Source organism: Neoarius graeffei, chromosome 25 (genome assembly GCF_027579695.1).
Source record: "Neoarius graeffei isolate fNeoGra1 chromosome 25, fNeoGra1.pri, whole genome shotgun sequence".
In the NCBI taxonomy this organism is placed as follows: Eukaryota; Metazoa; Chordata; class Actinopteri; order Siluriformes; family Ariidae; genus Neoarius; species Neoarius graeffei.
The window spans coordinates 57081864-57105948 of NC_083593.1; the positions used below are offsets into that span (position 1 = coordinate 57081864).

The following is a 24085-nucleotide window of genomic DNA, read 5'->3' on the forward strand; positions in this document are numbered from 1 at the left end:
GTACCCACTTATCCTTTCCTACAGGGTCGCAGGCAAGCTGGAGCCCATCCCAGCTGACTATGGGTGAGAGGCGGGGTTCACCCTGGACAAGTTGCCAGGTTATTGCAGGGCTGACACAGGCCCAACCATTCACACCTACGGTCAATTTAGAGCCACCAATTATCCTAACCTGCATGTCTTTGGACTGTGGGGGAAACCGGAGCACCCAGAGGAAACCCACACAGACACGGGGAGAACATGCAAACTCCACACAGAAAGACCCTCGCCAGCCACTGGGCTCAAACCCAGGACCTTCTTGCTGTGAGGTGACAGTGCTAACCACTATATATCGCAAGTGTGTGTGTGTGTGTGCGTGCGTATGCATGTCAGAAGAGTCTGGCTCTAGTTCTGTGACACTGTATATCCTGAAAAGGCAAACAGTGTTGTTCGGCAGTTGGCTGTGTGTACACTGTTCAGATAATATTCCATTTAAAAAAAATATATAAAAACAAAAAAACACCACACACACACACACACCCCACACATATCATGAAATTGTATTTTACAAAAATAAGCCATACTTCTCTCTAAGCACAAGAAGCTGGCATGCAAGTGAACACCCCTTTGACCTGATTGGTTAGAGCCTGGTAGTCCACATCATGCATTCTTTCATACATTATTCTGTATTTGTTAATTCCGAATAACGTAATGCATTCTAAACGGATACAAACAGAAGGAGGCATTGCACTATTCCACTTCGTTGTTGTTTTTTTTTTTTAAAGCTTGTCAGATTAATACTAGAAGTGTACATTGTGACGAGAGCTAAAGACACATGCAGGAGGTTTTAACCTTCATGCAAATGAGAGCATTCTGTTTTTACACAAACAAAGACGATGTTCATTTAGAGAGAGTTCATGCATTCATCATTAGTAACTGCCTGATCAGTCAGGCTATCAGTTTGCTTACATTTTAGGGGAAAAATAAAAACACCCACTAAACCTTTTAGAAAAATCACAGCCAGGAGCAAAAAACACCAACTACCCAACGCAGGCTTGAGATGATTGCAATAGACAGACTTTCTTGACGATTCCTGATGCTGCTAACGCATGTGAAAAATAAAAACGCAGGGTCCTTACTTTTGAAAATGAAACTCTGAATTTAAGAGAAAAAAAAAAAAAGAAGTAGGAGGAGAGAAAGAAAAAGACAGACACAGTCACTGGTCGGCCCCTGGGAATCGTCGTCATGGCTACAACCCTTCAGCAGCGCCCAGAATCCCAGCGGTGTGGGAAATGATGATGGGAGGAAGTAGGAGATGCAGACAGCAAGAAAACAAGAGATGGAATAGCAAATGAAGACAGACAGACAGATCACGAAAGGTTAAAAAAAAAATTGAGAACTTCTACCAAAATACCAACATTTTCAACTGACACACACGCACAGTTTAGTGCATGTGGGTTGCAGTCATCTCGTGTTCCCATGTGTAAGTATGTAAAAGAGAAACTTGTACTCTATTTTTTTTTTTACAGTGCTATGAAAAAAAGTATTTGCCCCTTCCTGTTTTATACCATTTGTACATAATTTTATTTACTGAAGAGGGGGAAGAGATCCACCACCAACTGGTTCTGCGCGGGGGATTTAAAATAAATTAATTAATTCTTGGTTACTCAACCAAATTTGATGATAAATTAGGTTAAATTAGCCTACATGTAGGTCTCAGACTCATTTTAGATTTTGTTTGAAGATCTAAAGCACTTAAGTGTGACAAATATGCAATAAAAAAAAGGAAGGGGTGAATATACTTTTTCATGGCACTGTATCACAATACAATGACTTAAAAAAAATTAAAAAGCAGCTGATTTGATAAAATACAAATTCTACATAGAATTACTTCTGTACAAGTTAGATCAAAAGTCTCCAACCTCATTTTCTTTTTTTTTTCTCTCTGCCAGTGTAAAGCAGTGATGCGAGCGTGTACGGTAGTGAAACTGTCACAGGTGTGTACACTTCACTTCAGGGAGCACTGAGCCACAACCACCTCCTTTTCCCCTTATTCACCATGGGTTATTAAAATACAAAAGCCATGGGATAACTTGTAATTTAGGCTTGCAGGATAAGATCATTCCTACATGATAATATACCGTGTATACGTTTATTATATTTATATTGTACAATAAAATCTATCAAACCTATTCACTGTTACGCATTTTGCATCAAAGCTCCGCAAAAACAGTACGCAAGAATGAGAAGTCACTCGACAGGTGAACGCGAAATGGGTTATGAACTCCCAGATAAACAGGCATGTCCTGAAAGCCCCACCCACTGCCTCCCAATGTTCTCATCTCAAAAGTCATAGTTGAATATATTGAGCTCATTAATGTGAAAAAAATAATTTAGTCTGTGTTTGACTTAGTGAATGCATGTTCACAGGTTTGTGTTTAACTAGATACAGACATGTATTTAAATATACGTTAGCTATTTTTATTGGGCATAAATGTGTTTAAAATATTTAAAAGCAACACTTTCAGGTACAAAAAAAAAGGAAATTAAATATGCTTTTATATATAAAAATCATGGTCGTGGGGGAGAAATTTAATACTGCAAAACCTAGCACAATGCATATTCATATTAGATATATTCTTACAATGTGTTGAAATAAAAATTCAACCAAAATGTGTTTTTGTGCTCATTATTGATCATCATTATTATGTATGTAAAATAATTAAGGGGGGGGGGGTCCTTTCAGCCCCTACTGTAATCACCTGCCAGTGGATAAAACTTGCACAGATGTCGGAACACAAGCAGCAGTAAAAATTAAAAAAAAAAAAAAAAAAGAACCCAAGAAGCGGGTTTATTTATGAGCCTGTGGAGGAACAGATGACTGACAAATCAACAGCCTGAGGTCAGACAGAAAGCTGCACTCCGACAGTCAATCCCCCTACTCCCACCCCTACCCCCACCAGCCCTGTGTTTATAGATGCCTTCCATCAAGCTGTCCTTTTAGAGCACACAGTCCCGGTCCTGGCACTGGAACTAGTGAGCAGGGCATCAGGGCTCAAACCATGAGCAACACAAAACAGACATGCACAGAATGAGAGGATGTCATGGGGAAATGAAAAGGGTGAAGGAGGACAATTGCAGGAAGAGATGAGTGATGAATTGGGAATTTAGTAATGGAGATGTAAGAGAGAGAGAGAGAGAGAGAGAGAGAGAGAGAGACAGACAGACAGACAGACAGACAATCACTATAGCTGACATCAGCAGCATGAATATTTCACACAGCAGCACTGAACAAGGACTCTGAGCAGCAGCTCTTTCATCTGCAGTGCACACTACACCGCATCAACTAAAATAATATCGCCGACATGCATGATTAATGCCTACTTGAGCTGAACGATTATTTCTCCACAAGAACGTACAAGAAACAGAGATGAGCAAAGACAGAGCTGGAACACAAGAGAGAGACACTGAATGCCAAAGTCACTGGATTCTCAAGGACACTGCGGCGAGTGTGTGCTACGGAGAGATGAGCAGGCAGGAATATGAGGAGCAAAGTGGGAATACACTCGCATGGACATGTAGAGCGTGCATGCACAGAGCTCGGTCTTCTGCATCCTCAGTGCAGAATAAGACTCTGGAGCAGACATGAGCTGGTTGACTGCCCCAATTTGTTGTAATTCAATCCACCAGAGACTGAACTCTCTCCATCTCCCCCTCTCTCTCTCACACACACCCTATTTGGAGAGGAAGTCAGGACATATTGGTGCCTTGTTACATTCCTGTAACTCATCACCTACATTACACAAAAGTCACACAAATTCAGACTTTCTACAAGTCTCTAAAGCCTCAGTGTACGACCACACCGCCATGTTTACGATGAAAGTTTATTGATTAGATTAGATAAAACTTTATTGATCCCTTTGGGAGGGTTCCCTCAGGGAAATTAAGATTCCAGCAGCATCATGACAGATAAACAGAGAAAAGAAAGAGAAAACTTCTAGATAAATTAAATTAATTATTTACATATACAAATATCAAAAGAATATGGGGAAGAGAGGAAGGGGAGAAGGAAAAAAGGGGGGGCAGGAGAAAGATATTGCACTTTATATTGTACATTATATTGCACATTGTCCGGTATTGCTTATTGTTAGTCAAGGCTACTGCTCCTTCCCATCCTCTGTCGTCCTGTTACCCCTCCTCCCCCCCAGAGAGGAGTTGTTCAGTCTGATGGCGTGAGGGACAAAGGGAGTTTTTAAGTCTGTTCGTCCTGCACTTGGGAAGGAGCATTCTGTCACTGAACAGGCTCCTCTGGTTGCTGATGACGGTATGCAGAGGGTGACTGGCATCGTCCATGATGTTCAATAGTTTGTCCATAGACCTCTTGTCTGCCACCGTCACCAGAGTCTCCAGCTTCATGCCGACCACAGAGCCGGCCCGCCTGATCAGTTTGTCCAGCCTGGATGTGTCCTTCTTGGATGTGCTGCCCCCCCAGCACACCACGGTGTAAAACAGGACACTGGCGACCACAGACTGATGGAACATCCACAGGAGTTTCCTGCAGATGTTAAAGGACCGCAGCCTCCTAAGGAAGTATAGCCTGCTCTGTCCCTTCCTGTATAAAAAAAAGTGTTTGGTGTTGCAAGTCCAGTCCAGCTTGCTGTCCAGCCACAGCCTGAGGTACTTGTAGGAATCCACAGCCTCCACCTCGACTCCTTCGATCAGAACTGGTCATAACCTTGGTCTGGACCTCCCAAAATCAAATGATCAGCTCCTTGGTCTTCGAGGTGTTGAGCTGCAGATGGTTCCTGTTGCACCACACAGCAAAGTCCCTCACCAGGTGCCTATACTCCTCCTCTCTGTCGTCACTGATACACCCAACAATGGCTGTGTCGTCGGCAAACTTCTGAATGCGACACAGCTCTGAGTTGTAGCAGAAGTCCGCGGTGTACAAGGTGAAGAGAAGAGGGGCCAGCACCGTGCCCTGGGGTGCTCCGGTGCTGCTAATCACAGTGTCAGACATGATGTCCTTCAGCCTGACGTACTGCGGCCTGTCAGTGAGGTAGCTGGAGATCCAGGTGACCAGGCAGGGGTCCACTCACATCCTGTTCAGTTTGTCCTCCTGAAGCAACAGGGGCTGGATGGTGTTGTAGGCACTCGAAGTCCAAGAAGAGGATCTTCATTGTGCCATTTCCCTTATCCAGATGAGTGGGCTCGGTGTAGCAGGTAGAGGATGGCGTCTTCCACACCGACACCTGCCCGGTACGCAAACTGCAGACAGTCCTGGGCATGTTGTACCTGGGGTCTGAGGAGGCTGAGGAAGAGCCACTCCAACGTCTTCATCAGATGTGAAGTGAGTGCCACCGGTCGGAAGTCGTTCAGCTTGCTGGGCCGATTCTTTTTGGGAACTGGAACAATACATGATGTCTTCCAGAGGGTGAGCACTCTCCCAGCTGCAGGCTAAGGTTGAAGCTGCGTTGGAGTGGTTCACCCAGTTCAGCAGCACAGGTCTTCAGCAGTCGGGGACACACCTTGTCCGGGCCTGCTGCTTTCCTGGGGTGAAGCTTCCTCAGTTGACCTCTGACCTGGTCTGCAGTAATGCATGGAGGAGTCTGTGTTGAGGTGGGGGAGGAGGGGGCTGCTGCAATGATTGGGGAGAGGTATGTTGAGGGAAGAAGGAGAGATGGCTGCAGTGAGGGAGAGGGTGGGGGGACGTGGGCTGGTTGAACCGATTGAAAAGTCATTCAACTCATTCGCCCTCTCCACTGTCCCTCAACAACCCTGGTCTTTGTACTGTGGCCTGTGATGGTTTTCACACCTTCCCAGACCTCCCTCATGCTGTTCTCCTTCAGCTTCTGCTCCACCTTTCTCCTGTAGCTGTCCTTAGCTTCCCTCACGCAGCGTTTTACCTCCTGCTGTGCTGCTTTCATTGCCTCCCTATCCCTGCTCCTGAAGGCGGCCTTCTTCCTGTTGAGGACAGCTTTGACTTCCTGTGTTACCCATGGCTTGTTATTAGGATAACACCGTACAGTCTTAGCGGGGGAGACCACGTCTACACAGAAGTTAAGGTAATCGGTCAGACAGTGTGTCAGCCCCTCTATGTCCTCACAGTGTGGGCTAAGCAGCACATCCCAGTCCGTGATGTCATAGCAGTCTCTGAGGGCATCTTCCATTTCAGGGGACCACCTCCTGATGGAGCTAGTTGTTGCAGGCTGCCTTTGAACTGGGGGGGAGGGGGTACTTTGGCTGTAGAAGAACCAGGTTGTGGTCAGACTTCCCTAGTGGGGGGAGGGGTGTGACTCCGTATGCATCCCTCACATTAGCATACAGCAAGTCAATTGTCCTGTTGTTCCTTGTTGGACAATACATAGCCTGGTAAAAAGCAGCCAAAGTAGAGTCCAAAGTAGCATGATTAAAGTCCCCTGAAATGATAAATGCCTCAGGGTGCTGTGTCTGCAGCCTTGCTATGACAGAGTGAATCCTCTCACATGCAGCAACTGCGTCTGCCCTCAGAGGGATGTAAACACAGATGGTGATCACGTGACTGAACTCCCTCGGCAGATAATATGGCCGCAGGCTAACGGCTAGCAGCTCCAAGTCCAGGCAACATAAAACTGTCTTTACGGAGATATGTCTCGGGTTACACCAGCGGTTGTTAACGTAAATGATGAGTCCCCCACCTTTGCTTTTCCCGCATGCGTGTTAGTGTCTCTGTCGGCTCTCACAGCAGTGAATCCCCGCAGGTCCACGTTAGCATCCGGTACAAGGTGTGTTAGTCATGTCTCCGTAAAGATAAATAAGCTGCTCTCCCGGTAAATCCGCTGGTTGTTCAGAGCGGAAAGCTCATCGACTTTATTCGGCAGGGAGTTCACATTCCCCATGACAACGGAGGGAATGGATGGTTTGTAGCACCGCCGGTTGTCTGCTAGCCTAGCCTTTAGCTTAGCTCCAGCTTTGCAGCCCCTGGGTTTCCTCCTCAGCTCCGCCGGGATGGGGTGTCGTATCCCGGCTCGTCCCATTGTTTTCAGGGCCAGCAGCTCCTCTCTCGAATAAGTGAGAAAACTGGCTCCTGGTTGCGTGTTAAAGTTAAATATATCCATGTTATATAGTAAAACACACCATCTTCGTAAGAAGAGCAGAAAAGGTGGAAAAAAAAAAAGGAGGTTTAAAGAACTAAAAACTACAGAGCTACTGGAGAGGCAGCCGTCTCACACAGTGCCCATACTCAATCTGAGTAACAGATATCAATATTCCTTCAATACAATGCAACAATAGCCGTTGCTTAAGAAAACTGAATACCAACAAACCTTCATAGCATGAAGGTCAGTTAGCTACATGCTAACTGCTAAACACTACGCATAAAGGCTTCTCATACATATCTGCTGGGCACATACACATACCATAGTGCAGCTGAATGCATGAATCCGATTGGTCAAAAGGTGTTTGTTATTTTCGTATAACAGCATGACTCAGACAGCTGTTTCAAGCTATAACACAAATGATAAGTTTATATTAATGCACTCGTTCTAAAAAGAAAATCAGTAATGTTGCGTTGAAAAACACATGAATTAACTTGGGGGGGGGGGGGGGGGGGGGGGGGGGGGGTTAAACATACCATGTTTTTTGTTGACACTCTGGAAACATTTCTCAGCAAAGCAAACCTGAATTTAACTTCAGCAGTATCTATGATATCACAAAAGTGTATCATGACACATGTGATCATGATATAAAGACTGTATCGTCATCTCACCCGGCCTCAAGTCTCTCAAATAAATGGAAACGGAGGGGTGTAGAAAACAAAAAGTCCTTGTTAGTTCAGAAGCTGAACACCGTGTCTGTGTGTGTGTGACAAGAATTCAACTGTGTCTCTGAGCTGTAGATCAAGGTGGCGTTTTGTACTGCAGGGCTTCAACACGTGCAATCCATCAGCGTGGAGACATGCCATGAGGAGTTTCGGCGTTAAATGAGTGCCATAATTCCTACATGCCATGAGATAGAAAATACAACCACAGGGACACGAAAACCAGCATCCGTAACCAGTCCAAATAGTTAGTGTGATCATGACGGCTCTGCAGAAGCTTTTCAAGGCCACTCATGACTGAAGAGCCAGAGCTGCCTCAGTGTAAACCGGGATCCGTGGCGTCTCCTCTGCCCCTGCAGCGCTTGGCATGAAAAAAAATCCATTTAATGGATTCTGTAGCATTCGAGCGGATGTAATAGTTTCACTCAACCCTTCATGATCCGTCTTGTAATCTCCCTCATGCTAAGGCTTTAATATTACACTTTCATAGATCATGATAACAGTCATTATCGTTCCTGGACTACATTTCAAACCAGAAAAGATCTTCAGCAGCTCTAATTCATCCTTCTGTGTGTTTCAAACTTGAATGTGTTCACCAGATATTTTATTTCCAGCAATGCAGGTCAAAAATTAAGACTGCAGGCAGTGAATTTTCTTCCTGAACACATGGTGCAACAGTAATTTATTTATTTTGAAAAATACGATAACTCCAGCACCAGAAAACAAATGTTGGTCTGGTATCAAGAAACTGACAGCATATGAAGATGGGAGGCGTCAACCACCACCATAAAGTAACGGTTCATTAAAGAAAGGGGAAAAAAAAAAAACCCACTGTTGATGTACAGGTTTAAGTGAGAGGTTTTTAAAATAAAAATAAATTAAAAACAAAAGAGAGAGATCTACACTGTGTCTTCCTCTTTATTCCACTTCATTACAGAGGAACATAACCTGAAAGACAAACACTATTTGCTGGATACAACTAGACTTATCCATAAAAACATTCACAAGCAATTTCCTACACAGGAAAATCTTGCAAGTTCGGGGGGGGGGGGGGGGGGGGGGGGGGGGATGACGCACACCCATTCATATCCTACTGCTTTCAAATCATTAATTAGCGATAAGTTTGTGTTTTTATAATTGGATTATGATGATCAAAGTAACTTTCGCTACTGCTGAGAAAGTCTTTTTGTTGCCATTTAGGCTCTGTGAGCTTTGCGGGTATCACCAAATGCTAATCAGCTGTGCCCAAGCACAGCCAGCTGCAGCCCGGAGAATGAGGCAGGGCACATGTAACCCCACCCAAGGGTTATGCTTCGCGATAGGGTTGGAGCAGGGCTACACATGTAGCTGGACCCCTTTATGGGCAAGGCTACATATGTAGCAGCGCCCCACATGTTATGATTAGGGAACAGGTTGCGGCATGGCTACATGTGCCCCACCTCATTCTCCAGGCTACACACAGCTGGGACCTTCTCGCTGTTTCATGCGTACATCATTAAAATCAACATCAACTTCCGAATATTAAGAAAATCATTACAGAAACTTTTGCAAAATCTGGTGTAAACAATCTGTAAACAATACTTTAAAAAAAAAAAAAAAGTACTGCCATGAAATGACCCAGAAGAGCTGTTCATCACAATGCAGTTTGATCACAGGATTAATATTTAACTCAAAATTTGTCAGAACACTATCCAATTTTTTTTTAAATCAAATCAAAGGAATGTGTCATCAGCCATGGTTGCAAAACATGCCAAATAATAACGTGTGCATACGTCTGGAATGGTGCAGATGATGGTGCAGCAGCAGGACCCGGATTGAGTAATGGCACACATCCTGGATGGGAAGGATTGAGGAACGCAGCCCGGATCAGGAAATGACTTCAATCAAGGACGTTGCCAAAGTACAGAGTATAAACAAGGGAAATGTGGAGCGTGGATTAAAACACAGTCCAAAAAGAGCATGTGCATTGCTCCACTGCTGCCTGGCAAACAGCCACATGAGACACAGAGAGACAGACAGACAGACAGAGACAGAGAGAGAGAGAGAGACTTGAAAACCAAGTAGTTATTGAAGCAGTGGTGGAAGAAAGCAAAATATCCAATAATAGCCTTATTTTGATTCTGAAAATAGTTCATGAAAAAAAAAAAACATCAACTGGTCAGTGTGCGAGTTACACTCATCAAGTCTTTGTTTCTTTTCATTACTGTGGCTGTAATGGAAATGTTAGTCTGAAAATAAAACGTTAACATCAGTAATCTGGTGAATATAAGCTGCTTATAAAGAGAATATCAAGGTTTCAGAATAGTTACACAATGCCTTCTTTGTAAATATGTACACTTTAAATCCTGACAGTGGGATAAAAGCAGGCGGCGTGGTGCAAGAAAAGCCGTCCGCCTCGTCATCCCGATTCAAGCAAACACCCGGCTGCGGTGAACACCGCACCATCCGCACTTCATTCATTTGACGTTTCAACTCGACAGATCAGTCTCAGAACTGTGGATCTCTTGCACACTTCTGAACAAGTTTCAACGATAATTAATTTCTCATCCATTTATGCTCTGAAGTGATGGAACTGACCGGGACGGCAGGATGCCAAGGCTTCGGCGGCGGTGTTGAGATGAGCTTCTGACTGATAAATAAATAAGGCTGTGAAAATGGATTTCTATGACAGTGCTGTGTCTCTAATCTCTGCGATACAGAAATGAACCTGCGATGCTGCACCTGCGTTCTCAAGCCGCAAGGGAGGAACAAGTAAAAGGGGTGGGATAAACAAAGAGGGGAGGGTAAAAGAAGTGACGCAAATGAGAGGAATAGAGAAATCTGTATCTCTGAATAACTTCATGAAGCATGAACACTTTCATCTTACAAGATGCAAACTTAGAAAGAAGTGCTGTACACTAAAGATAAAAGCATTGAGGGATGTAAAATGTGCGCTGTGCTCTTGAGCTGCCTCGAAATTGCAAATCACACAGCACTAAAACTATACCAGTGCTGTAATCAATAATATTCTACTTTACAATTATAGCTTGTACAGAAGATATTTTATGGGATAAAATCCATCACACTGATCAACAATAAAGCTTTAAGTTGATTTTACTCAGTTTAGTCATAAAGTTCTTTAACACGAGTGAAAATAGGGAAATAACCAAATGAAGAGGCCTTTTTTTCACCTCATTCTTTTAGCTTATTCATGGCCTATGATATTTTCTGCCCCTATGGGGTTACCCTATTCTATACACATGCAGAGTGATTTTGCTCTCTTGGGCTCAGAATTCAAATGTGTAATCTCAAAACCTTAAACAGCCTTGGCACTTGGGAGACTTTTGAAATGATTAGAAAGAAAAAGAAGGCAGAGAGACAGAAACCGACAGAGAAAACAGACACAAAAACTTTACTATAAAGTCTCAATATTTGACATGAGACAGAATTTCGTTGTCTTGAGTATTGCAACAAAACTGGCAAGACAAATTTTGCTTCTCAGAGGTGTTTGACAATATTTCTGTTTAATATTCATCATAAGCGCTCTCTTTTCTTACACACTAGCCTAGGTGGTGGCAGCAGCAGCAGAGGTAGCAACATACAGAACAAGACATTTGCAAGTGGTAACCTAGCTACCTCGAAGCATGCTTACATAATAGTCCAAAAACTTATGATGATGGAACACATTTGTGAGTGGGAACTTAACTGGCTCATTTCATTTGGACTGTTGTACACCACTGCTCAACATTCTCGCAGCAGATCCATAGCTTAACCATCTGAAGGCAGTTACTGTAAACTGCTGTACATACATGCTATAATCACGCTATTTATCTGTTATCACCCAAATGCGGATGGATTCCCTTTTGAGTCTGGCTCCTCTTGAAGTTTCTTCCTAATGTTGTCTGAGGGAGTTTTTCCTTGCCACCGTCACCACAGGCTTGCTCGTTGGGGATAGACTAGGGATAAAATTAGCTCATGTTTAAAAAAAAGTCACTAAAAAAAATTCTGTAAGACTGCTTTGCAACAATGTCTACTGCTAAAAGTGCTATAAAAATAAACTTGACTTGAGCTCCACTTTGTCATGACTGGCTTGACCATGGTCTGAAACAGGGCTTATAATCAACACCTGTGTGCTGTGGTTGATGCAAGTCACACTCGCATCTAAAACCATTCAGAAGTGACGTAGCCATAAACCAGAGAACGGGATTTAACCCGAGCCATATGTAGAGGAGTTCTGAATGATATGAGGGCTGAGAGAATGTAATCTGCAGGAGGATGCGTGGTTAATTGCAGTCCTATCTGGGAAAAGGAGCGTGTGCGGTCATACAAAGTGAAATTCAATTATCACCCCAAGACAAAAGCACACCCCCCCCCCCCCGCACATGGCTAACAGACACCCATGTCTTTATAAATGACGCATATTAGTCCTGATCCGATCGCACCCGGACGAGTCCAATTGTCCCATACATCCTTACACTCTGGGTTTTTTCCAACCTTAAAAAGAACGCTCAGCAAAAAGATGTGTTCTTATGGAAACTTGTAACACAGTCACTGAGCACAAAGATGCTAAGACCCACTTTAACCTGTTAGACTGAGAAGAAAGTTCTGATTATATTCAGTCCAGCTGAGAGCAGGTGTGGAGTGAGTGTGGAGCCTATTCATCACCTTGAGTTAATCTGCTGCCTGAAGCCTGTGTCCAGCTTTCAGAACTCACAAAGGTCAGAGAAGTCATGAACACCTTCACTCAGCACTAAACAGGTTTCCACCTCATACAGTCAGAGTTCTTCTACAGAAGAGAACAGAGATGTACCAGCACTGCCATCAACACCAGAGAGAAAGAAGGGAGGGGGGGAAAAGGAAGTAAAAGTAAAGGTCAAAGATAAAGAAAGAAAGTCACATGTTTACAGATGTATTTGCAAGGGTTCTAGCACCAGCAAGAGAATACAGATATTCTAATTAACACCATGATCAGGAGAATTAAATGTTGCCACATGACTACATAAACTGAAACCTGAAGTATACTCTGGACTCACATCACCCATGTATCCCTTTAAACCCCCCGAGTGTGATTGCAGCGATTTCAGCAATAACAGCACATCAAACAGACACGCTGCCTGTCTGAGTGAAGAAAATCTCCAATCATCAGCAGCAGCAGCTTCACCTCCAGGTGTGTTCAACAGCATGAAGCAAATAAACAAAGACAAACTGTACAAAGATTAAAAGGGTGATCAAAAGAAAAGAAAGAGAAAATATAAAAGATATGCAACAACGCAGCCAAATCAGGGCGATACCTGAGGAATATCACCATAAACAGTCACCCAAAAACAGCACACCTTCTGACCAATCAGATTCACGCATTTAGCTGCACTGTGGAATAAAAAGGTGATGAGACACATCACAAGCATTGAAAAGGTAATCCATATATTGAATTTACTTCATTCAAAAGGGTTCCAAGTGAAGGAACAGCATTACATTAAGGAGATCAATTTTCATAAATTCAAACAAGATTGAAGCCTTATCAAAAAGTCACAAATAAAATCGAACACTATACTCTCACTCATAATTAGAATCCAAAACTCTGCTCCAAATTAGATCCAAATCCAAAATGCCAGGTACTTGGTACCTGTATATTTTTATAAATAAATAAATACTTTGGTTCTGCAATAACCGTTTATTATTACAAACAAAGGCTACGTATCTATAAGGACACACACAGCTCTCTGCCAGGACCCGTCTATGCCATTACGTCATCACTGCAACAGCGTGTCCATTTGTTTAGATATGAGCTAGCATGCATAGCTAATGTCACAATGTGAAAGATGAACTGCAGTTAAAAAAAAAAAAAAAAAAAAAAAAAGAGAGACCTGTGCAGGTCTTGAGCTCAGCTCTTTTATGCTGATGCCAGGATTCGAACTGACGTTGCAAAAACCTGCTCCTTTCCTAGACAGCGCTCTAGACCACTCAGCCACAGAGGATTACATCACAAACTGGGCTTATGTAACGTGGCATGTACATAGTCAGTACACAATGTCGCCACACCATGACTGTGGAATCGTTACCTGACCGTCTACATTCTTAAACATGCTCAAACTCTGTTAAACATACACATACAGACAGATACCTCTACAGCCTTCAGCCAAAGACTGAGCCAATGAATTTATTTTATTACAACCCCGATTCCAAAAAAAGTTGGGACAAAGTACAAATTGTAAATAAAAACGGAATGCAATAATTTACAAATCTCAAAAACTGATATTGTATTCACAATAGAACATAGGACAATATATCAAATGTCGAAAGTGAGACATCTTGAAATTTCATGCCAAATATTGGCTCATTTGAAATTTCATGACAACAACACATCTCAAAAAAGTTGGGACAGGGGCAATAAGAGGCTGGAAAAGTTAAAGGTACAAAAAAGGAACAGCTGGAGGACCAAATTGCAACTCATTAGGTCAATTGGCAATAGGTCATTAACATGACTGGGTATAAAAAGAGCATCTTGGAGTGGCAGCGGCTCTCAGAAGTAAAAATGGGAAGAGGATCACCAATCCCCCTAATTCTGCGCCGACAAATAGTGGAGCAATATCAGAAAGGAGTTCGACAGTGTAAAATTGCAAAGAGTTTGAACTAGGGATGGCGAAAACTAAAAAAAAATCTTGACCGACCACCGAGCCTCATTAGCCGGTTAACCGGCGCGCCTTTTGGCGGATGCCGCCTTTTTCACAGCTGAATCGTGCAGATCCGATTTTTATTTTTTTTTTTTGGGGGGGGGGGGGCGTTGGAGTGTCTGAATAATTTAATCAGAGTAAATTCTGTATTAAAATTACTAAAATGAGCAAATGCCATTACAGTCCATGAAACAGGAAGTATGAGAAGACCTTTAATTTTAAATACAGAATTTTAATACAGAATTTACTCTGATGAAATTATTCAGACACTCCAACGCCCCCCCCCCCCCAAAAAAAAAATCGTATCTGCACGATTCAGCCATGAAAAAGTCAGCATCTGTGCCTTTAGTTTGTGTGGAGAGATATGATCTGCAATAACATGCATTGTTGGCTACAGACCGAAACATACTTTCAGAATGCACTGGCCAAGGCAGGACTAAACTCGATGTGCCTTCTAATAATAATTAAAAAAAAAAAAAAAAAAATTAGTAATTTGTAAGCTAAAAAGCCTGTGCCTACACTTTTCTTTCCCCGAGTGGCAGCTGTGTTCAACTGGGGCGGGACATGACTGAATGGGTGTTCCTGATTTGTCAGCTGTCGTCCTTACACCGCATGGCATGCCCCAAGCGTTTACAACACAGAATTCCAGGTTCTCCGCTCCAAAATCGGCAACTTCAAAACGATTGATTTTTTTTTTTTTAACCGACAACCAAAAAAAAAATTAACCGGTTGACGTTGATTCGGTCAACCACCGGTCAAACGGTCATTGGTTAACATCCCTAGTTTGAACACATCATCTACAGTGCATATCATCATCAAAAGATTCAGAGAATCTGGAAGAATCTCTGTGCGCAAGGGTCAAGGCCAGAAAACCATACTGGGTGCCCGTGATCTTCGGGCCCTTAGACGCCACTGCATCACATACAGGCATGCTTCTGTATTGGAAATCACAAAATGGGCTCAGGAATATTTCCAGAGAACATTATCTGTGAACACAATTCACAGTGCCATCCGCCGTTGCCAGCTAAAACTCTATAGTTCAAAGAAGAAGCCATATCTAAACATGATCCAGAAGCGCAGACGTCTTCTCTGGGCCAAGGCTCATTTAAAATGGACTGTGGCAAAGTGGAAAACTGTTCTGTGGTCAGACGAATCAAAATTTGAAGTTCTTTATGGAAATCAGGGACGCCGTGTCATTCGGACTAAAGAGAAGGACGACCCAAGTTGTTATCAGCGCTCAGTTTAGAAGCCTGCATCTCTGATGGTATGGGGTTGCATTAACACGTGTGGCATGGGCAGCTTACACATCTGGAAAGCCACCATCAATGCTGAAAGGTATATCCAGGTTCTTGAGCAACATATGCTCCCATCCAGACGTCTCTTTCAGGGAAGACCTTGCATTTTCCAACATGACAATGCCAAACCACATACTGCATCAATTACAGCATCATGGCTGCGTAGAAGAAGGGTCCGGGTACTGAACTGGCCAGCCTGCAGTCCAGATCTTTCACCCATAGAAAACATTTGGCGCATCATAAAACGGAAGATACGACAAAAAAAAGACCTAAGACAGTTGAGCAACTAGAATCCTACATTAGACAAGAATGGGTTAACATTCCTATCCCTAAACTTGAGCAACTTGTCTCCTCAGTCCCCAGACGTTTACAGACTGTTGTAAAGAGAAAAGGGGATGTTTCACAGTGGTAAACATGGCCTTGTCCCAACTTTGAGATGTGTTGTCATGAAATTTAAAATCACCTAATTTTTCTCTTTAAATGATACATTTTCTCAGTTTAAACATTTGATATGTCATCTATGTTCTATTCTGAATAAAATATGGAATTTTGAAACTTCCACATCATTGCATTCCGTTTTTATTTACAATTTGTACTTTGTCCCAACTTTTTTGGAATCGGGGTCGTAAATCAAAAAGTTATGTTTCGTTATCTAAACTGTAGCCGTGTTTCATCTGGCCCACATAAACTGAGGGAGAAGGGAAATAATACTGAAACAGCCCGCAGAACACTACTGCTCAACATTTTTACATAATCTAGAATTCATAGCAGATCTGTAGAGCAGCGATCGCCATTGTAAAGCACACGAGTTCACCTTATAGTGCTTAACGGAAACTGACAGGCAAAAGCTGTCCCCCCAGAGTTGCCATATCATTTAAGGCAAAATTTACTCTCAGACAGACAGACAGACAGACAGACAGACAGACAGACAGACAGACAGACAGACAGACAATCTTTAATAAACAATTACTCTTTATATTAATAAATGCTGCCATCAAATCCTTTGACCATTCCAATGAAAATAATTAAAATCTTCCTTTGGCTGCTCCCATTAGGGATTGCCACAGTGGATCTGCTCCACATATTTGATTTGGCATAGGTTTTACACCAGATGCCCTTCCTGACAACCCTCCCCAGTTTAGCCAGGCTTGAAACAGGTACTAAGTATGCATTGTCTTGTACAACCCCAGTGGCTGGGTATTTTACCTAATCTGCATATCTTTGAACTGTGGGGGAAACCAGAGCACCTGAAGGAAACCCATGCAGACACTGGGAGAACATGCAAACTCCACACAGAAAGGCCCCCGTCAGTCGTGGGGTTCAAACCCAGAACCCTCTTGCCACGAACCAAAGAAAATAATTAAAATAATAGGGGAAAACTATACTTATATTAAAAATCCTGATCTACTTTTCTTTTGTAGTAAATTCCAGTACGCTCATTCTCCGACTCTCCCCTCAATATCTCTGTGCTTATAGTATTGCTATCAGGTAAGTAGCTTATCATCAGAAATTGGACAAATCTTTCCACCCCAATTAGCTAATCCTGTTTCTTATTAAAGCAGCTGGTATACAATACAATGTGATTATATAAACATTCATTTAAGAGGATCAATACAATAGAGGTTATTACCCAACAGTGCACGCGTACACACACACACACACACACACACACACTTCGATTACAGCACTTCAGGGACTCACAAAAATGCTAATGTCGCCCAAGCAAAATCTGGAATCAAAATTGGGGGGGGGACCCTGAAAATTTAAAAATGATGCCCAACCCTAGCGCTCACTTGAGCTCAGGACCAAACCCAGGTTGCTGGCTATAACCAGGTTCATTTAATACAATATTACATTTCCTACATGCCTCATCAATTTATAAGGAAAAGAGTTGAGTGTTTTTAAACACCTGTACACCTGTTTCCCTGTGCTCCACACACATCGTGCTAAATAAAGGAGCGATCCTGAGGAACATGTTGCTATTTTTGAACGAGGTGCCCATGTGGGACGTGAAGCACTAGGCAAAGACTGAGCTGTTCATTACATGCTGCCTCTGCAATGATCAAAATATTCAGAGCAGTTCAACACTTACTGCCTTGCTAATGAGCAAAACATTTCCGTCCCCTGAGATGCGACAGATCGGTGTGGAGTGCTCAGGCTGGACACCAGCCACGTCTGTTGGTGCAGGGTGAAAATGTCTCTGGCCACAAGCTGAATGTGTAATTGACAAGCAGTGTATTCCAGTCTGATCCCTGTTATCAGAGCATTCAACCCTGACTTCGCCTCGCTGTTCACTGGCCCTGTTTGTGCTCATCGTAATTGAAGTAAAAAGACTGAATGTTTGCTTGCGAGTGCTTTAGTGATTGTGTTTTGAAGGAGAAAAATAGTTTGGCACCTCTAGTGAAACCTCTTACGCAGCTAAAAAAAAACACCAACATCCCAGCATTCAGCCTAGTCTTTGGTCACATTCATTCCAAGAACTGCAGAATTTTCTGTCTTGGACAGCACTAGGACAGGAGACTGATAGGAGGGAATGGTTCATATCAGTCACAGAACAGCAGCACTGTCTAAAGCTCTATTACAGGTTGGTTGTGTTTAGCAATGGGACATCTGTTTAATAAATAAATAACATCTCAGTGATCAAACCCTCACAATAAAATGACTACAGTAGGGGCAAATTTCTTGCAGGTTGCACTTTCTATGAATCCAGATGTTTGCGTCACGTCCATCAAACAAACAATCTCGCCATGTCCATTCCCAACATGGTGTCTGGGTGGTCAAAGTGGTGCTGGAGTAGAGATGAGAAGAGACGCTGGATCTAATTTCAAAGTTCCAGTGACAATTTAAAAATTCTGAAGCATCCAGGTTTCATTTAGTAAATTAAGACATGTTCAATCTTTTGTTTTTTTTACCCTAATGAAGTAATAGTGAGTGATCTGATGGAATAACACTTGATTGAGATTTGAATCCTGTCCATGCACCATGCGTAAGGCTTATAATTACAATCCAAGGTGTTCATTTATATTATAACCCAATAAACACTGAACTGACCAGTAGCACTGCAGAGAGATTAGCTGAAGTGTTTGCTTTCTCTCAGTGAGAGTAAACAAGAGCTTAACTCCTCAGCTCCTCATGAATCAAGTTAAACGCGATGACAGTTAACCAATCACAGCAGGTAAGCGAGAGTGTTGCTTCCAGCTGCTCTCTTACAAAAGCACCTTGTTATTCTCACAAGCACGATCTCTAGATCACCATAAAACACTGAAACCACCTGCTGCCTTGCCAATCTGCAGCCATCTACGGGACCAGGACCGCCTAAGACCTAAATATTACCTTAGACCTAAATATTTACCTTAGACACTTGGTTTTTCCTCTTGCAAGACAGGTCAGGAAAAGATCCATGTATGGCTGAAAAAGTAGCCTCAGTGACTTTGTGAATGAAAGTGGGTCAGTTTGGCAGGAGCATTGCAGAGAAAAAGTAATGCTTGGATCCGGTCTTCAGATGCTTTCTGTATCGACTTGGACTCATCTCAGAATTACCTGGACTTGTCTCGGTCTTAGACATTAGTCTCACCTTAATAATGGTTATTGTTCTCAAGCAAGAGTTAATGAGGTCTGAAATGGTCATTTAAATATTTATTCCCTGCCCCCAGGTGGGAAAGCCCCTTGGTGTGAACACTTCTGCCCTGAAGACTCAGTGTTGAATTGATTGACTAGCCCTGGGCTCTGTTCCTTCTTCATTTTTGAGAAGTTTGCATATGAATATACAAACAACTTGGTTGTGCAACAATGTAATTTATAAGTCAACCATTTTCATGGAATGGACTGCATGTGATCTGGTTTCTCCAATCAGCTTGATTAATTTGCATAACGGTATTTCCAGAAACAGGCACTCGCGCAGATGAAAATGGCTCAAAAAGCAACAAAGGGGATAAATTTGCATGAGTCTGAAACTGATCTTTTAACAAGTACAGTCAATAGCAGAAACATGCCTGTAGCCAGAAACCCCAAAGCTCTTCACCTTGTACAAGTACAATTTGAGCACAATTATAGTCTGAAAGGCGCATTCTCTCCAGTGCTCAATTTGTCAGGGACTCAAGAAGGACTAACGTAGCCATTATTTATCTTTGATAAAATGCTCAGGGATTGTACAAACTAACTTGGCAGAAGGTTGACATATATTTTTCATTAACATTTTCAGAAACCTTGACTGGGGGCAGCACGGTGGTGTAGTGGTTAGCGCTGTCGCCTCACAGCAAGAAGGTCCTGGGTTCAAGCCCTGGGGCCGGCGAGGGCCTTTCTGTGTGGAGTTTGCATGTTCTCCCCATGTCCGCGTGGGTTTCCTCCGGGTGCTCCGGTTTCCCCCACAGTCCAAAGACATGCAGGTTAGGTTAACTGGTGACTCTAAATTGACCGTAGGTATGAATGGTTGTCTGTGTGTCAGCCCTGTGATGACCTGGCAACTTGTCCAGGGTGTACCCCGCCTTTCGCCCGTAGTCAGCTGGGATAGGCTCCAGCTTGCCTGCGACCCTGTAGAAGGATAAAGCGGCTAGAGATAATGAGATGAGAAACCTTGACTGAAATGAACTGTAGACGCATTACAACTACTACATTAATAAAAAAAGTTTGTACAGTTCACAGTTCTCTCAAACTGCAAGCCTCTTTAATTACTGCAGCACACAGACAACTACAGAACCTCCTCTCCTTGAAGGAGTGACAGAGAGACGTACAAGTGGCCTCTTTCTCAAACCATCGCTCGTACCTCAATCTGGGCCATGGCCCGTTCCCCCTCACTTGCGCTCCTGCAGTCACCATGGAAACGGGTCATAAGGGAACAGGGAGCTTGGAAACAGAGCACTGAAAAGCAGTGTTGCAGCTGTGTGTGTGTGTCTGTCACTGGATGGTCCCAGAAGTCCTGGTGCACAAGATGAAGGGAGGCATGTCTAATCAACTGCTGAAAGATAAAATGTCAACACAGATCCACACACAAGACCAAAGGGGACACGCCTCTCCATTCTTCTAGTCAGCTTCTGATTAGGAGGTTATAATGAGTCAGTGTCACTTGACCGGTTTATCAGGGCCACTGCGTGTACAAGTTCACCTACAGGTGTACAATTACCAAGTGTAGTCCAGCTGTTCAGAATGTGGACACCTCTGTCTATTCTGTCCATCAAAGGAAAAAACACTGAATATTTATAACCATTCTGAGAACAGCAGTGTGTGTGTGGCATCTGGGACATTAGTGCCATTTCAGGGTTTAGACACCTCAGTGAAACAGCGGTGACCCAAACAATGTAAAATCTGACCAGTCGTGTTCCAAGGGCAGTCTCCCCCTACATATTTAAGGATGAAGTTAATGAAGTACCAGGGTTTAGACAGAGACAGACACTCTGGTGAAGGAATGACTACCACAACAATAACAGAGAGAACAGGAACTCTCTCAACTCTCAGACGTTCCACAACATTAAATCTAACTATAAACCGTTAAATTGTAATTGTCTGCAAATCGCTACAGTATAAGAGGAATAACACACTCCAGACCCTGCTGTTCTATTAAAATAATCTGGTACTCCCCTGTGCATTGCCTCACATCACACTCCCCTGATTTGGATGATTTTCATATAAAACTGTGCGGTCAGCTATGCATTACTGCTTACAAATTACCATATACACTCAGTGGACACTTTAATAGGAACTTGTTCTTGATTCTAAGATTCCTGTTCTTGGCTGCAGGAGTGGAACCTTGTGGCCACCTTCTGTTGCATGTGAAGATGCTTTTCTGCTCACCACAGTTGTAGAGTGATACGAGTTACTATATCCTTCCCGGCAGCTTGAACCAATCTGGCCATTTTCCTCTGACCTCTTTTGTCAACAAGGTGTTTGTTTCCACCCACAGAACTCTCACTCACACAATGTTTTTTGCACCATTCTGTGTAGAGACTGTTGTGTGTGAAAACCCCAGGAGATCAGCAGTTTCTGAAACACTCAAACCAGTCCATCTGGCTCAAACCAACACCCATACCATAGTGAAAGAAAGTCACACTTTGAGATCACAATTTTTCCCATTCTGATGTTTGAACATTGTGAACATTAACTGAAGCTCTTGATTTGTATCTGCATGATTTAATGCATTGTGCTGCTGTCAAGGGATTGGCTGATTAGGGAACTGCATGAAACAGCTGCAGGTGGATGGATGGGTGGGTGTTCCTAATAAAGTGGCCAGCGAGTATATTAAAATTACTAATATACTGGCTATTCGACATGCAAACGGCTAATAAAATGGAATACAAAATAATTTAGATTTTGTAGCTTAAAGTAAATTAAATCCACCATACTGCACAGTGTGAAGTCTACAAGGTGGATATAGAGTGTTCAATGCGGTGGAGAAAGTAGTGAGTATAAGCAGGTCAGCTCCTGCAGTCTAGCTTATCCACGTCTCAGGAGACTGCAGCATCCTCTACAAACACTGAACACACACACACACACAAGATGTTAAAGTAGATTGGAGATTGATATCTCTACAATGAAATTTCACACTTGACATTGTAGATAGCTGGATATCTCCTCACTCTGAACCTTGAACATGAGGTCTCTACTCAGGCCCATCAATAGAGCCACACCCCCATTGATAGTCCTCGCCCCCCCAAGACATCAGACAAGCTTGTATCCACCCGCAGTCTCAGCATTGTGCTAATATGCAAAAATAACTTCAGCTGAAAGCAAAGTGGGTCAGCCAATCCCTCAGAGTGTCGGTGAGAGGCAGCCAGTCGTATCACTGCAGCAACAGAGCAGAGTGCAGCTTATCTCCAATGGAGGATACTTCCTCCCCCCCCACATTCACTTTTGTTCATTTCCACTCTCATTCTGTCTCCTTCCTCTCAATCAAAAGAGAGTGAATGAGGACAGCACAAAAACAAGCACCTTTAAATCCCCCTCATGTGACAAATTACATGTTGCTTAAGGTTCGCATGCGTGTTGGGGTTTGTTGACCACTACACTCGTCACTTGTGCACATTTAATGTCTGTCCCTTTAAAAGAAAAGTCTACAGCACATGATTTGCCATGCTACAACTTAGTTTTGTTTAAAATCTGTTTAAATAAAAGTTTACATGTTCGTCTTCGTATTAACCTTGTTATAAGTTTGACACTGCAATAAAAGTTAACACCAAACAATCCAGCAACAATTGCAGCTACATCCTGAACTTTATCTTATTTTTCATAATGAACAGAGCATCACAGCTCATAACTACATTTTTAATCGCCGGCAAAAACCAAATCTGGATGATGAACGTTATATCCATACCATCACGATCTGTGTCACAAAGTGCTTTTCTGAGATATATTATGATATGACTCTTTTAAACAGTTACTAGAGGCACAATTTCTGGTAAAATTTCATACATGCATTTTAAATTTGCAAAATTGTGCAATTTAATATTTTTACAAACAAATGTTTTCTCCTCGGTTACTGTGTTAATTCTTTTTTTAATTAATTAGAGCATTTTTTAAAAATCTGTATAAAAAAAGGTATTTTATACAAAATGCAATTTGCACAAATTTATTTTACATCCTGTGTTGCTGAGAAGTCCTTCATGATCTTATATAAAGCCAATTGTAAGAAATATGTCCACAAATTGTTATATGACCATTATAAATTGCCCAAATCTGGCACAAAAAACACAATCTACTGCTTGATCAAATACTTGCATAGAATTAAATATCTAGCTAGCTCCTTAAAATGTTATTAACCTGATCAATCTGGATTACAGTCAGCTGAAACATGGGACTGGATGTTACACTGGAGGTTTTTTTTTTCCCCCCTTCTTCAAATTTCACCTGTGTGCTTTGCTAATTAATTAATTAATTAATGACATCTTGACCCTCTGGAATGGGACTGATACATCCCTAATCAGGACAGTTGATGGTCTAGCAGTGTAGTGTGTTTATTGGTCTAGAGGGTAAAGTGTAGTTCAAGGCTTTGGCCTCATTCTGTAAATAGGAAATGCAGAGACAGAGAAAGAGGGGGAGGAGGGCAGAAATAGTAACAGCTAACAGCTAGTAACAGCTAACCAGTTATCCGGTAACATGACGTAACTATGCTCAAAAACCTGGAGGAGTTTCAACATGTGCCTCATTCTTTATGCATGTTCACAGCCAAGTACGTAGCATGGCGATTTACTGCAGCAAACGCTAACAGTGCACACTAATCCCCAACACCCAAAGTTAATTAGGAAGGATTGCTGCAATCTATCCAGCAGATAACTCATCATCATCATCAACTCGCAGATACACGCATGGGAGATTTTGCACATTTACATGGCCGTGGCTTCACACCCAGCCCTAACAGAGGCAAACAATGTTTGAGA

At 42.6% G+C, this 24085-nt stretch overlaps 1 protein-coding gene across 9 annotated transcripts in view; it reads right to left on the reverse strand.

Moving 5' to 3' along the window:
* The window catches only part of strbp (spermatid perinuclear RNA binding protein), a 157861-nt gene that overhangs the window by 100881 nt on the left and 32895 nt on the right, over positions 1-24085 (reverse strand). Inside the window, exon 1 of one of the 9 annotated variants that reach the window (XM_060908927.1) lies at positions 12419-12438. The exons of the other annotated variants lie outside the window; for them this stretch is intronic. The gene's annotated coding sequence lies outside the window, so the exon portion shown is untranslated. Of the gene's footprint in view, positions 1-12418; positions 12439-24085 lie in introns of those variants that run through there. 9 annotated transcript variants of the gene reach the window in all.